This window comes from Suncus etruscus, chromosome 3, assembly GCF_024139225.1.
Source record: "Suncus etruscus isolate mSunEtr1 chromosome 3, mSunEtr1.pri.cur, whole genome shotgun sequence".
Classification (NCBI taxonomy): Eukaryota; Metazoa; Chordata; class Mammalia; order Eulipotyphla; family Soricidae; genus Suncus; species Suncus etruscus.
In genome coordinates, this window is record NC_064850.1 from 53,920,623 (window position 1) to 53,933,239 (window position 12,617).

Consider the following 12,617-nt stretch of genomic DNA (forward strand, 5'->3'; position numbering starts at 1 on the left):
ATCATTGTGAAAATGATGAAATTGACAAATTAAACATCTTTTTAACTTGAATCTAAAATCATTAATACACGATGATAAAACTTTAAAAATAAAAACTAGAACATTATGTAAAAATAAAACTGTTATAGGGCTGGAGAGATAGCATGGAGGTAAGGCGTTTGCCTTTCATGCAGAATGTCATTGGTTTGAATCCCAGCATCCCATATGGTCCCCGGAGCCTGCCAGGAGTGATTTCTGTGCATGGAGCCAGGAGTGACCCAGAAACAAACAAAAACAAAAATAAAAAAAAATAAAATTGTTCTAAACAATATAACCACAGAATATGGGCAACAAGCAGAATTACATGAATAATCCAAAAATGTATTTTTAATTTTTTCTCTTGTGCTTCAACGATATAAGAAATTATTTTCTAATTCTGTCTTGCTATTGATAATGTATATATAGAATATTTTATAATTTATATATAGATAATTTATATATAGAAGAATATATATAGAATCACTGAGACTCCTAGATAAATGAATGTTCATGCATTCATTTATCTCTGGCAGAACTAAGTACATTTCCTATATGGGAAATAAAAATTCCATTGAAGAATATTTTACTATTGTCGAAAACAACCACCAACTCATCAGAAATTCAGGGTTTTTTTTTGGGGGGGGAGGTCACAACTTGCTGAGCTCAGGGGTTACTCCCGACTGCGCTCAGATATCGCTCCTGGCAGGACACCATATGAGATGCCGGGAATAGAACCAGGGTTCATCCTGTGTTTGCCCTGTGCAAGGCAAACACTTTACCACTGTGCTATCACTACTGCCCCAACTCATCAGAAATTTGATCATTTTAGTTTCTTTAAGAGCTTTCTTTCAAGTAGGAGTCCACATTTCCAGATGCTATTGCAAAAACCAAGGCAACCTAATTTTAAGTTTTAAGAGACAAGACTTTGGCCTTCCCCATGCATATCAGCTCATAGGAAAAGCTTAAGTAGTTCCTTCTTAATGAATTTTGCTTAGACAGTTTGTCCTTGAATAGGGTTGTTATAATGGTGATGAACAAAAAGAGATTACTGTGCAAACAAGGCTCCTCCTAATCTATATGTGGTTTTTCTGGAAATCACACACATTAAAAAAATATAATGTCATTGGAGTGGTTGTTTTCTCCAAGAATCACTCCTGACAACCAGTGGAGAACAATAGGTTGGTTGTTTAGAGAATGAAACCCAGGTTGATCACATGCAAGTCACATACCTTATCCACTGTACTATTGTTCCAGCCCTGTACTTATTTTTAATAGAATATATTTATTTTCATGAATGAGGTAAAGTTTAAACATAATGATTTAAGGTCCTTTGTTGCAAGTTGGGACAAATCAATGAATGTGTCTCTAAAACAAACAAAATTAAAAAAGGAAAATTAATTTAATACAATATTAATATCTAATTATTATATTTTATAATATATAAAATATATTTTATTTTATATATTATTTTATATTTATATAAATATATTAATATTATATATTATATAATAATATATAAACAACACATTTATATATTATTTTATATATAAAAATATATTTATAATATATATAAAATATAATTATAATTAATATTTAATTATTATCTAATAGATATTAGATATCTAATCTAATATCTTATAGTTAAGAATTTTAGAATGTAACATTCTTACATAAGAAAAATATCTCCATGAATATTTTGCATAGGTACTAACTTGACATATCTATCTTAAATAAACAAAATTAACTTATCATTATTAAAATTAGTATATATTGAAATGACATTGAAGTTCTAAGTACCTGACTTGAGTCTAGTGAAAGGGATCCATATGAACTACAAAGAAATTTCAGAGAGTAAATGGTTAAAGGAAAACTATAAAAATAAATGTTTCAATTTTATACACATATATTTGTAAAGTTAACCTGAGGCACATATGTAGGATATGGGAAAATGGATGTAACATTCATCTAGTTTAGAGAGAATTCTATAATCCAGCCAGTACTGATACCCTATAGCTAATTTAAACTAAACACATTTACACATTCTAGACTTCAGACTTCAAAGTTGATGTGTGTAATTACATTCTGGCAATTATTTGCTAGGAGTTTAAGCAAAGAGCTTTGAAATCTTGCTGGAATGTTGTTTATATATTAACTAGCTGAACATGTAATGTGATTAAACAAGTAAGTCTACAAATCAGTCTCCAGAGAAGAATATTCTTTGAACATCTGTGAAATTATTTTTCAATCATTTAAAATTTTATTTAAAATTAAACAGAAGTGCCTTGAGAGTTCCCATTTATTCTCTTGTTACTAATTCCTACCAATACCACAGTGTGCATGATAAGGCCACAATTCTCTTTTGCTTCTTAAAACAATTTCATTTTGAGGTGTCAGGATCTGACAAAAAATAGGGTAGCCAAATCAAACATATGCTTCTTATGAAATGGGGCACATCTCCTAAATGCTTGAATTATGTGCTTTGCCAGTAACCAGGATAAAGTATATTCTTTCTTGCATTAGTCTCTATTGTTATCTGCAACATGTTGATAAATTAAATGTGCTTTGTTCTCTCACATTCTCCCACACTATTTACCTTTTTGCTCTATTTTTTCACATGAACATGTGCGCACACCACACACACACACACACACACACACACACACACTCAATTTCTTTGCTTTCTTGGCATCCATACTGACACTCTGCTCTTTCTAGCTCAATTCATTTACCAATCTGATCAACATTATTACTTGATTTTTTTTATCATTACTGAACTAGAACTTTGTCCCTAGATTTTTATATTAAATTCTTTATAACTTGTTTTCTACTTGAGCATATATATGTCATCTAGAGCATTAGCCAGTTTTTAATATTCATTTGGAGAAAAAATTTAATATTTATTAAACGTATCCTTTGAACTTCTCTATTGCAGGTGTCATGGTAATGATAGGTTCTCTAGAATCAATTAAAATTAGTGAAATAATAAATGAATATGTGCTTGAAGTAAATAACATCAATCTATTAAAATAAAATGTTTAGCTCCAGTATTTGCTCTTAATAATGCTCACATTTTTATCCATAATTTCATATAATTTGTTTTAAAATGCATTGAGCCTCAGTTGCTCCAGAGATACAATGGAAATAAAATCAAATAATGGACCATGTGCCACCTAATGGTAATTGTAAGGGCTAGAGAGCTGCAAGAAAGAGATGTTTAGTTACAAGTTCATTCATAGATATCTGGCCATTATCTCAGTCTGACAGATAATCAGCTGTGTGAAGAGGCTAAAATTAGTCCCATTATAAACAATTCAGTTTTTTTATTCCATGATAACAAGTTTGTCTTATCCTCTGGTGTCATTCATCAGATGCTGTGTTAGGCTGAGTTTTTTCAATTCAAGAGGCAGGAGGAGGAAATACCCTTAACCTTATAAAGTCCTGCTTTGGTTAAAATAGAAAATCTCGTCAAGCAAAACAAGTTACATGGCAAGCTCTTATTCAAGAACATCAGTAGGAGTAACAATACAAATCAACTATTGTCTATTTTGAGTTCAGTAACTCCATTTTCAAAACAAGAAAAAATATGCTGTATCAAGAAAACATGAAAAGTGTTAACTCCACAACAATACATTTCTTGGAGATCCTTTTCATTTCTGTTCTCTAATAGCCACAGAATTCAAGTTTGTATAGGCCATGAATACACAAAGACAGTAATAATTCCAGGCAGCTCTTTCTGTAAAAGAAAAGTAAAGTGGAAGTCAAAGTGTCTCCTCTAAAAATCTCTCTATTCAAAGTATGGGTAGAGCAGTTTCTAGAATCCTCAAGAATCATTCTTGTATGTCACAGTGTCTATCTTGTTATCTGAAGAATCATGCCTGACACAATTTGTTCACAGATGACAATTTCCACAACTACCTTTGTTGAGTATCTGACATATTTTATAAGGAAGGAGGACCACAATGATTAATTTAAAAATATTTGAATACTTATTATGCCAGACCAAGAAGAGACTAGTGAATAAAATGGTATCAGTCTTTATGGAGTTGATAGTTTATACAGGAAGATCCAGTGAACAAATGAAAAATTATTTATGACTGGGGCAAAAAAGCTATAAAGAAAACAGCTGTAATGATGAGAGTAAACAAATGGATCTGGGTTTATTTTTTTATGTAGGTAAGTTAGTGAAGACTGAGTATTTGGAATACCTTGGATCGCACATGTAAACAAGGAGTCCTAGACAATATCAATATCCAAAGAGAACTTATCCCCAATACATGGAAAAAAATTTTTGAGCTCCCCTTGAAGACTTATTCAATACCAAGTTAAAAAGGCAACCAAGTTGGCTTAAAATAACTGTGTATCTTGTGTCCAGCAGTCTCAGAGTGGAGGCTGACTACATGTCCCTAAATGTTGTATCAGTAACAGTGCTTTGAATTTCTTGATGACTTCATATTTTTTATGCTGTTATCTCTAAAGGAACACCCCAATTTAACAGAATGGACACTTAACTACAAGATCCTACAGAAGAGATCTCTCACAGAAAAAAGAAAAGTCTCCTGATGTTGTAGGTGGAATTGTTTAATATCATGCATATAAATTTGTATTCACTAGGTCTCATATTATACCCAAGTGACTATGATTTCTCCATCTTCACTTCAAATCTAGTTAATGGGTATTTCGCATACCATAAATGCACTGAGTCAGGAGACTGGGATAGATTTTGGTGGACTGAGTACAAAATAGAGATCAAAAAAGTCAGGAGGAAATGATGAAAAAAAACAAGAAAGTAATTGTAGTTTAATGAGATAGAAGGAATAGGTGCCTTTAGCTGAGTTCTAAATTCTGGGCTCCTTGTGATAAATGAATTATCTATGTACATGTTTAGAGTTAGAGACTAAAAATGGGCCTTTCCTTGTGTCATTTGGGATTAAATAAGTTTCCTGAATTCTCCCAATCAAATGCATAGCAGTATCGTGGTTCACTCTCTAATTATGCAAGCTATTCATGTGACCCATGAAAGATGCTGGCTCATCTTTTCCCAGCAAGCAGATACTAGCAATGCCTTTATTGCTACATTAAACTATTCTTCAAAAATATCCAATTTGTGTAGTTATTTTATTTTAAGTACAAGGTATTTTAATGGAACTACTTCTCAATGAAATAAAAATTTTAGTATCCTTTGTGTAAAAATAAAATAAGTTGTGGCTATTTATATATTGCCTTAAATGCCATGTAATAAAATTGTTATAAATACATTTGTTTCAAGGGATGTAACTTTGAGGCATGCAAAAAAGTTGATTTCAACATAGTTCTCACTATTTTATGAATTATTTTTACCTCTATAAAGCAATTATATAATTTCAAAAAGTAAGACCATATTAGCATAAGGGTTTAAATATCTCTTTAGTAAATTTAAATTTTTTTTTTTTTTGGTTTTTGGGCCACACCCGTTTGACGCTCAGGGGTTACTCCTGGCTATGTGCTCAGAAATCGCCCCTGGCTTGGGGGAACCATATGGGACGCCGGGGGATCGAACCGCTGTCCGTTCCTTGGCTAGCGCTTGTAAGGCAGGCACCTTACCTCCAGCGCCACCGCCCGGCCCCAGTAAATTTAAATTTTATGATATATAAGTTGATAAGTATATTTAAATTTGTAAATTATATTCAATATATGCCTTATACAAATTATTTATATCTCTTTTGTTATTTTCCTATGAAACAAAAAAAAAAATCTCATGTTTATTTTAATGTAGTCAACCTAACAGAGAGCATGTACTTTCATTTGTTTAAGAATTATTCCAGCCCCCAGCCTGAACTACTAACCACTACCTGGACTACCAAAAAAAAAAAAATAAAGAGGCATAGGTGACCCAGAAGTCACCAAGAAGTGTAGCACCAAGAGTTTCCCTGGGAGAGCCAAGAGTAATATATACTCAAGGACTCTATTCCGGGGGAGAGTGTCATCAGGCAGGAGAATATTATTACCATGGAGCCACATCACCCAGCCCCCACTCAATTTCAATTCTCTAACCTTTTTTTTTGGGGGGGGGTAGGGGAAATTTTTTAAAACATTTTTTTGCTCAAGAATTACTCCTGCCTCTGTGCTCACTAATCACTCCTGGCAGACTCGAGACCATATGGGATGCCAGTGATCAAATCTGGGTCAACCATGTGCTGGGCACAACCATTGTGCTATTGCTACAGCCCTTAAGCTTTTATTTTAGAACTTTGTTTTATGTTAGTTTGGTTTGATTTTATTTTTTGTTTGTTAGTTTAAGCCCCATCAATGGCTTGTGATTGCTTTCAAAATAAAATTCGACAAAAGAAAAAAAAAGAATTATTCCAGCCAGGACCTAGTTATCTAAAATACTACATGTATTTATGTAGCAAACATACATGTTTATGCATGTGGGTTATTTTGTTTCTTTTTACCTTTTCTTTTCGTTGGTTTTTGGGCCACACCTGGTGACATTCAGGAGTTACTTCTGGCTTTGAGCTCAAAAATCGCTCCTGGCTTGGGGGTGCGTATGGGTTGCCACCAAGGTCCATCCTGGGTCAGCTGCGAGTAAAGCAAATGCCCTACTGGAGCACTATAGTTCTATTACAGCTTTTTTATTTTTAATTACAAGTCTTTCAGATTTATATTTAAGGTACATAATGACAGTGGAATAGGACAATTTCCATCACCACTGTTGACCTCCCTCAACACTGTTCCCAGCATGCATCTCATACCTACACCTTTAACCCCCTGGACTTGTAGTGTAATAGATTTCTTTTATGTATAGCATGTTGTAGTTTGTGTCTCTAGATTCTATTGTAGCTGACCTTTGGCTGGTTATTTAGGTCTGATCATTTTTATTTCCACTCAATGCTCATGAGACTGTTTTTCTAGTACTATCTGATCCACTTTTTTTTTCAGTTTTTAAGAAGACATAGAAATATGAGGCAGAACCAGATTATTCATGTTCTATGGTTTTGTTAAAAAGTAAAAAACAGAGAAAGGGAGGAGCCACTGAACTCTGCTGGATCTCAGATGCCAGCACCCCTATCTGCCTCTCTTCTGTGCTGTCCTGCATTTTCGCCTGATTTCATCCTGTGTGTGGCTTATCAGCGGACGGCCTGCCTTCCCGTGAGCCCTCCGTGGAGGTGACTCAACAAACCCAGAAAGGGAGGGGCCAGAGGAGCACGGATGCTCCACTCACCTTGCAATGGTGCACATCATTTAGCCAATGAATACAACCACAACACGTAGAAAAACCCACAATACAAGTGTGACAATGGGGAAACAACGCAGGCCAGTGCCAGACATAGAGAATGAAGATGGCAACTCTGATGACTTGAGCATGACCAACCAATTAGTCAGTCTCTCAGATAAGGAATTTAGAGTTGCAATATGGAAGATGTTCGAAGAACTCAAAAAATAGAAGAGAACACTAATAAGAATCAAGAGAATATGAAGATAGAAATGAGAAAACTCCAAACTGAAATTTCAGGTCAAATAACAGGTCTGAAAAACTCAGTAGATGAATTGAAGAAAAACATGTTGAGCGTTCCCATGGGTTAACAGCAGCTGAGGATAGAATTAGTACACTGGAAGATGAGATGCATAACAATTCCATACAGCAGAAGAAATTGGAAAAAAGCCTCAAAGCAAATGATCAAACAATGGAAAAATTACTCAAAGAATGGGAACAGATGAAAATAGAAGTCTATGATAAGCTCAACAGAAACAACTTAAGAATCATTGGAGTCCCAGAGACTCAGGAAGAAAATCTCCAGGAAGAATCAACAGTCAAGAACATCATTAAAGAGAAACTACCAGAGCTAATGAATACATGCGATCAAATCCTGCATGCCCAAAGAGTGCCAACTAAAAGAGACCCCAGAAAAAACCCAAGACACATCCTAGTCACAATGACAAATCCCATAGATAGAGACAGAATTCTGAAAGCAGCAAGATCGAAAAGAGAAATTACATTCAAGGGAACATCCTTGAGATTTACTGCTGACCTTTCACCTGAAACACTCAAGGCCAGAAGGCAGTGGTGGGACATAGTGACAAAACTCAATGAAATAAATACTTCACCTAGAATACTGCACCCAGCAGAACTCACTTTCAGGTTTGAAGGAACAGTACATAGTTTCACAGACAGACAACAGCTCAGAAACTTTGCAGACTCAAAACCATTCTTAAAAGAAAAACTGAACGGATACTTTAAGACAAGGCTTACAAACAGACACACCAAACTTTGATATAAAAATGGCACTAATTCCCAGGACAATTCTTTCTCTCAATGTCAAAGGACTAAATGCACCAGCTAAGAGACACAGAGTGGCTAAATGGATCAAAAAACTCAATCCAACCTTCTGCTGCCTACAAGAAATGCACCTGAATAGTCAGAATGAACATAGACTCAAAATAAAAGGCTGGAGGAAAATTATCCAAGCAAACAACACCTATAAAAAAGCTGGAGTGGCCATACTAATATCAGATAATGCAAACTTTATACTTAGGAAAGTTGTAAGGGACAAAGATGGACATTTTGTATTAATCAAGGGATACGTACAGCAGGAAGAAATCACTCTCCTAAACATACATGCACCGAATTTGGGGCCAGCAAAATATTTAATACAACTGTTGACAAATCTGAAAAATAATATCAATAACAACACAATAATTGTGGGAGACCTCAACACGGCATTGTAAACACTAGACAGGTCAACCAGACTGAAACCCAACAAGAATATACTAGACCTGAAGAGAAATGGAAGAAAGAGGCCTAGTAGATATATACAGGACAATCCACCCCCAGAAGCCTGGATACACATTTTTCTCTAATGAACATGGGACATTCTCCAGGATAGACTACATGCTAGCACATAAAACATACCTCCATAATATCAAGAGGATAGAAATTTTGCAGGCTGCCTTTACTGACCACAAAGACCTGAAATTATATGTGAACTACAAAGGGACACAGAAGAAAAACTTTAACACCTGGAAGTTAAACAGCCTCATACTAAATAATCAGTGGGTCCGAGATGAAATAAAAAGAGGAAATAAAAACCTTCCTGAAAACAAATGACAATGGAGACACAAACTATCAGAACCTATGGGACACAGCAAAAGCAGTACTGAGAGGAAAATTTATAGCTTTGCAAGCACAAAGCAGGAAAGAAGAATGGGCATAACTGAATAGCTTAATGACGTAGCTCATAGAATTAGAAAGTGCTCAACAAAAGGACCCAAAAATAGGGAGGCAGAACGAAATAACAAAGCTGAGAGCAGAAATCAACGAAGTGGAAACCCGAAAAACAATCCAAAATATCAACGAAAGCAGAAGTTGGTTCTTTGAAAAAATAAACAAGATTGATAGAACACTAGCAAAACTAACAAAGAAAGAAAGAGAGAGAAACTTGATAACTCGTATTAGGAATGAAAAAAGAGAGATCACTACTGATATGACAGAGATTCAAAGGGTAATCAGAAACTACTTTGAGAAACTCTACTCCATTAAAAATGAGAACCTGGAAGAAATGGATAAATTCTTGGACTCTTGTAATCTTCCACAGTTGAATGAAGAGGATGTAGCATATCTAAACATACCCATTACTATTGAGGAAATTAAGACAGTAATCAAATGTCTGCCCAAAAACAAAAGCCCAGGCCCAGATGGATTTACTAATGAATTCTTTCAAACCTTTCAAGAGGAACTACTACCAATCCTGGCAAGATACTTTCATGAAATTGAAAAAACAGGAAAACTTCCAAATAGCTTTTATGAAGCCAACATCACCTTGATACCTAAACCAGACAGAGATGCTACCAAAAAAGAAAATTACAGACCAATATCTCTGATGAGTATAGATGCAAAGATCCTCAACAAAATCCTGGCAAATAATATTCCATGCCTCATTAAGAAGATCATCCACTACAATCAAGTAGGTTTCATCCCAGGAATGCAAGGAGGTTTACTAACATCCATAAATCTATCAACATAATACACAACATCAACAACAAGAAAAATAAAAACCACATGATCATATCAATAGATGCAGAGAAAGCATTTGACAAGGTCCAAAACCCATTCTTATTCAAAACTCTAAGCAAGATAGGAATGGAAGAAACCTTTCTCAATATAGTTAAGGGCATCTACCACAAGCCAAGGCAAATATTGTCCTCAATGGAGAAAAACTAAAAGCCTTCCCTCTAAATTCTGGCACAAGACAAGGCTGTCCTCTCTCACCACTCCTATTCAATATAGCACTGGAAGTACTCGCTATAGCGATTAGGCAAGAAAGAGATATCAAGGGAATCCAGATAGGAAAGGAAGAAGTCAAGCTCTCACTTTTTGCAGATGACATGATACTCAGAAAACCCTAAAGACTCTACCAAAAAGCTTCTAGAAACAATAGACTCATATAGCAAGGTGGCAGGCTACAAAATTAACACACAAAAATCAATGGTCTTTCTATACACCAATAGTAATAAGGAAGAAATGGACATTAAGAAAACAACCCTATTCACAATAGTGCCACAAAAACTCAAATATCTTGGAATCAACTTGACTAACAATGTGAAGTACCTATACAAAGAAAAGTATAAAACTCTGCTCCAAGAAATAAGAGAGGACACGCAAAAATGGAAGCATACAACCTGCTCATGGATTGGCAGGATTAACATAATTAAAATGGCAATACTCCCCAAAGCATTGTACAGATTTATTGTGATCCCTCTAAAGATACCCATGCATTATTCAAAGAAGTGGATCAGGCACTTTTGAAATTTATTTGGAACAATAAACACCCTCGAATAGCTAAAGCAATCATTGTGAAAAAGAATATGGGAGGAATTACTTTCCCCAATTTTAAACTGTACTACAAAGCAATAGTTATCAAAACAGCATGGTATTGGAATAAGGACAGGCTCTTAGATCAGTGGAATAGGCTTGAATACTCAGAGAATGTTCCCCAGACATACAATCACCTACTTTTTGATAAAGGATCAAGAAATCCTAAATGGAACAAAGAAAGCCTCTTCAACAAGTGATGTTGGCACAACTGGATAACCACTTGCAAAAAATTGAACTTAGACCCCCAGCTAACATCATGCATGAAGGTTAAATCCAAATGGATTAAAGACCTCGATATTAGACCCAAAACCATAAGATATATAGAACAACACGTAGGTAAAACACTCAAGGACATTGAGACTAAAGGCATCTTCAAGGAGGAAACTGCACTCTCCAAGCAAGTGAAAGCAGAAATTAACAGATGGGAATATATTAAACTGAGAAGCTTCTGCACCTCAAAAGAAATAGCACCCAGGATACAAGAGCCCCCCACTGAGTGGGAGAAACTATTCACCCAATACCCATCAGATAAGGGGCTAATCTCCAAAATATACAAGGCACTGACAGAACTTTACAAGAAAAAAACATCTAATCCCATCAAAATATGGGGAGAAGAAATGGACAGACACTTTGACAAGGAAGAAATACATATGGCCAAAAGACACATGAAAAAATGCTCCACATCACTAATCATCAGGGAGATGCAAATCAAAACAACTATGAGGTACCATCTCACACCCCAGAGATTGGCACACATCACAAAGAATGAGAGCAAACAGGGTTTGCGGGGATGTGGAGAGAAAGGAACTCTTATCCACTGCTGGTGGGAATGCCATCTAGTTCAACCTTTATGGAAAGCAATATGGATATTCCTCCAAAAACTGGAACTCGAGCTCCCATATGACCCAGCTATACCACTCCTAGGAATATATCCTAGGAACACAAAAATACAATACAAAAATCCCTTCCTTACACCTATATTCATTGCAGCACTATTTATCATAGTAAGACTCTGGAAATAGCTAAGATACCCTTCAACAGATGAATGGCTAAAGAAACTGGTACATATACACAATGGAATATTATGCAGCTATCAGGAGAGATGAAGTCATGAAATTCTCCTATACATGGATGTGCATGGAATCTATTATGCAGAGTGAAATAAGTCAAAGAGAGAGAAAAAAACTCAGAATGTTCTCACTCATCTATGGGTTTTAAGAAAAGTGAAAGACATTTTTGCAGTAATAATTTTCAGGCACAAAAGAGAAAAAAGCTGGAAGTTACAGCTCACTTCATGAAGCTCACCGCAAACAGGGATGAGTTTAGTTAGAGAAATAACTACGTTTTGAACTATCCTAATAATGAGAATGTATGAGGGAAATAGAAAGCCTGTATAGAGTACAGGCAGGGGTTGGTTGGGGAGGAGGGAGATTTTGGACACTGGTGATGGGAATGTTTCACTGGTGATGGATGGTGTTCTTTACATGACTGAAACCCAAATACAATCATGTATGTAATAATGTTGGTTAAAATAAAAAAAGTAAAAAACAAAAAATGTGGGCTGGAGCCCCTGTCTAGAAGCTATAAATATAAATTTAGAGGAAGAGAAAAGAAAAAGGGGGCTGGTGTGGTAAGGTTTTTGTTGTCATTGTTATTGCTGTTATTGTTTGTGTAGGCACATTATGTATTGGGGAAATTAGAAAGGACATTCCCTTAGACTAAAAGATACAGGGTGCCTCCACTGTTG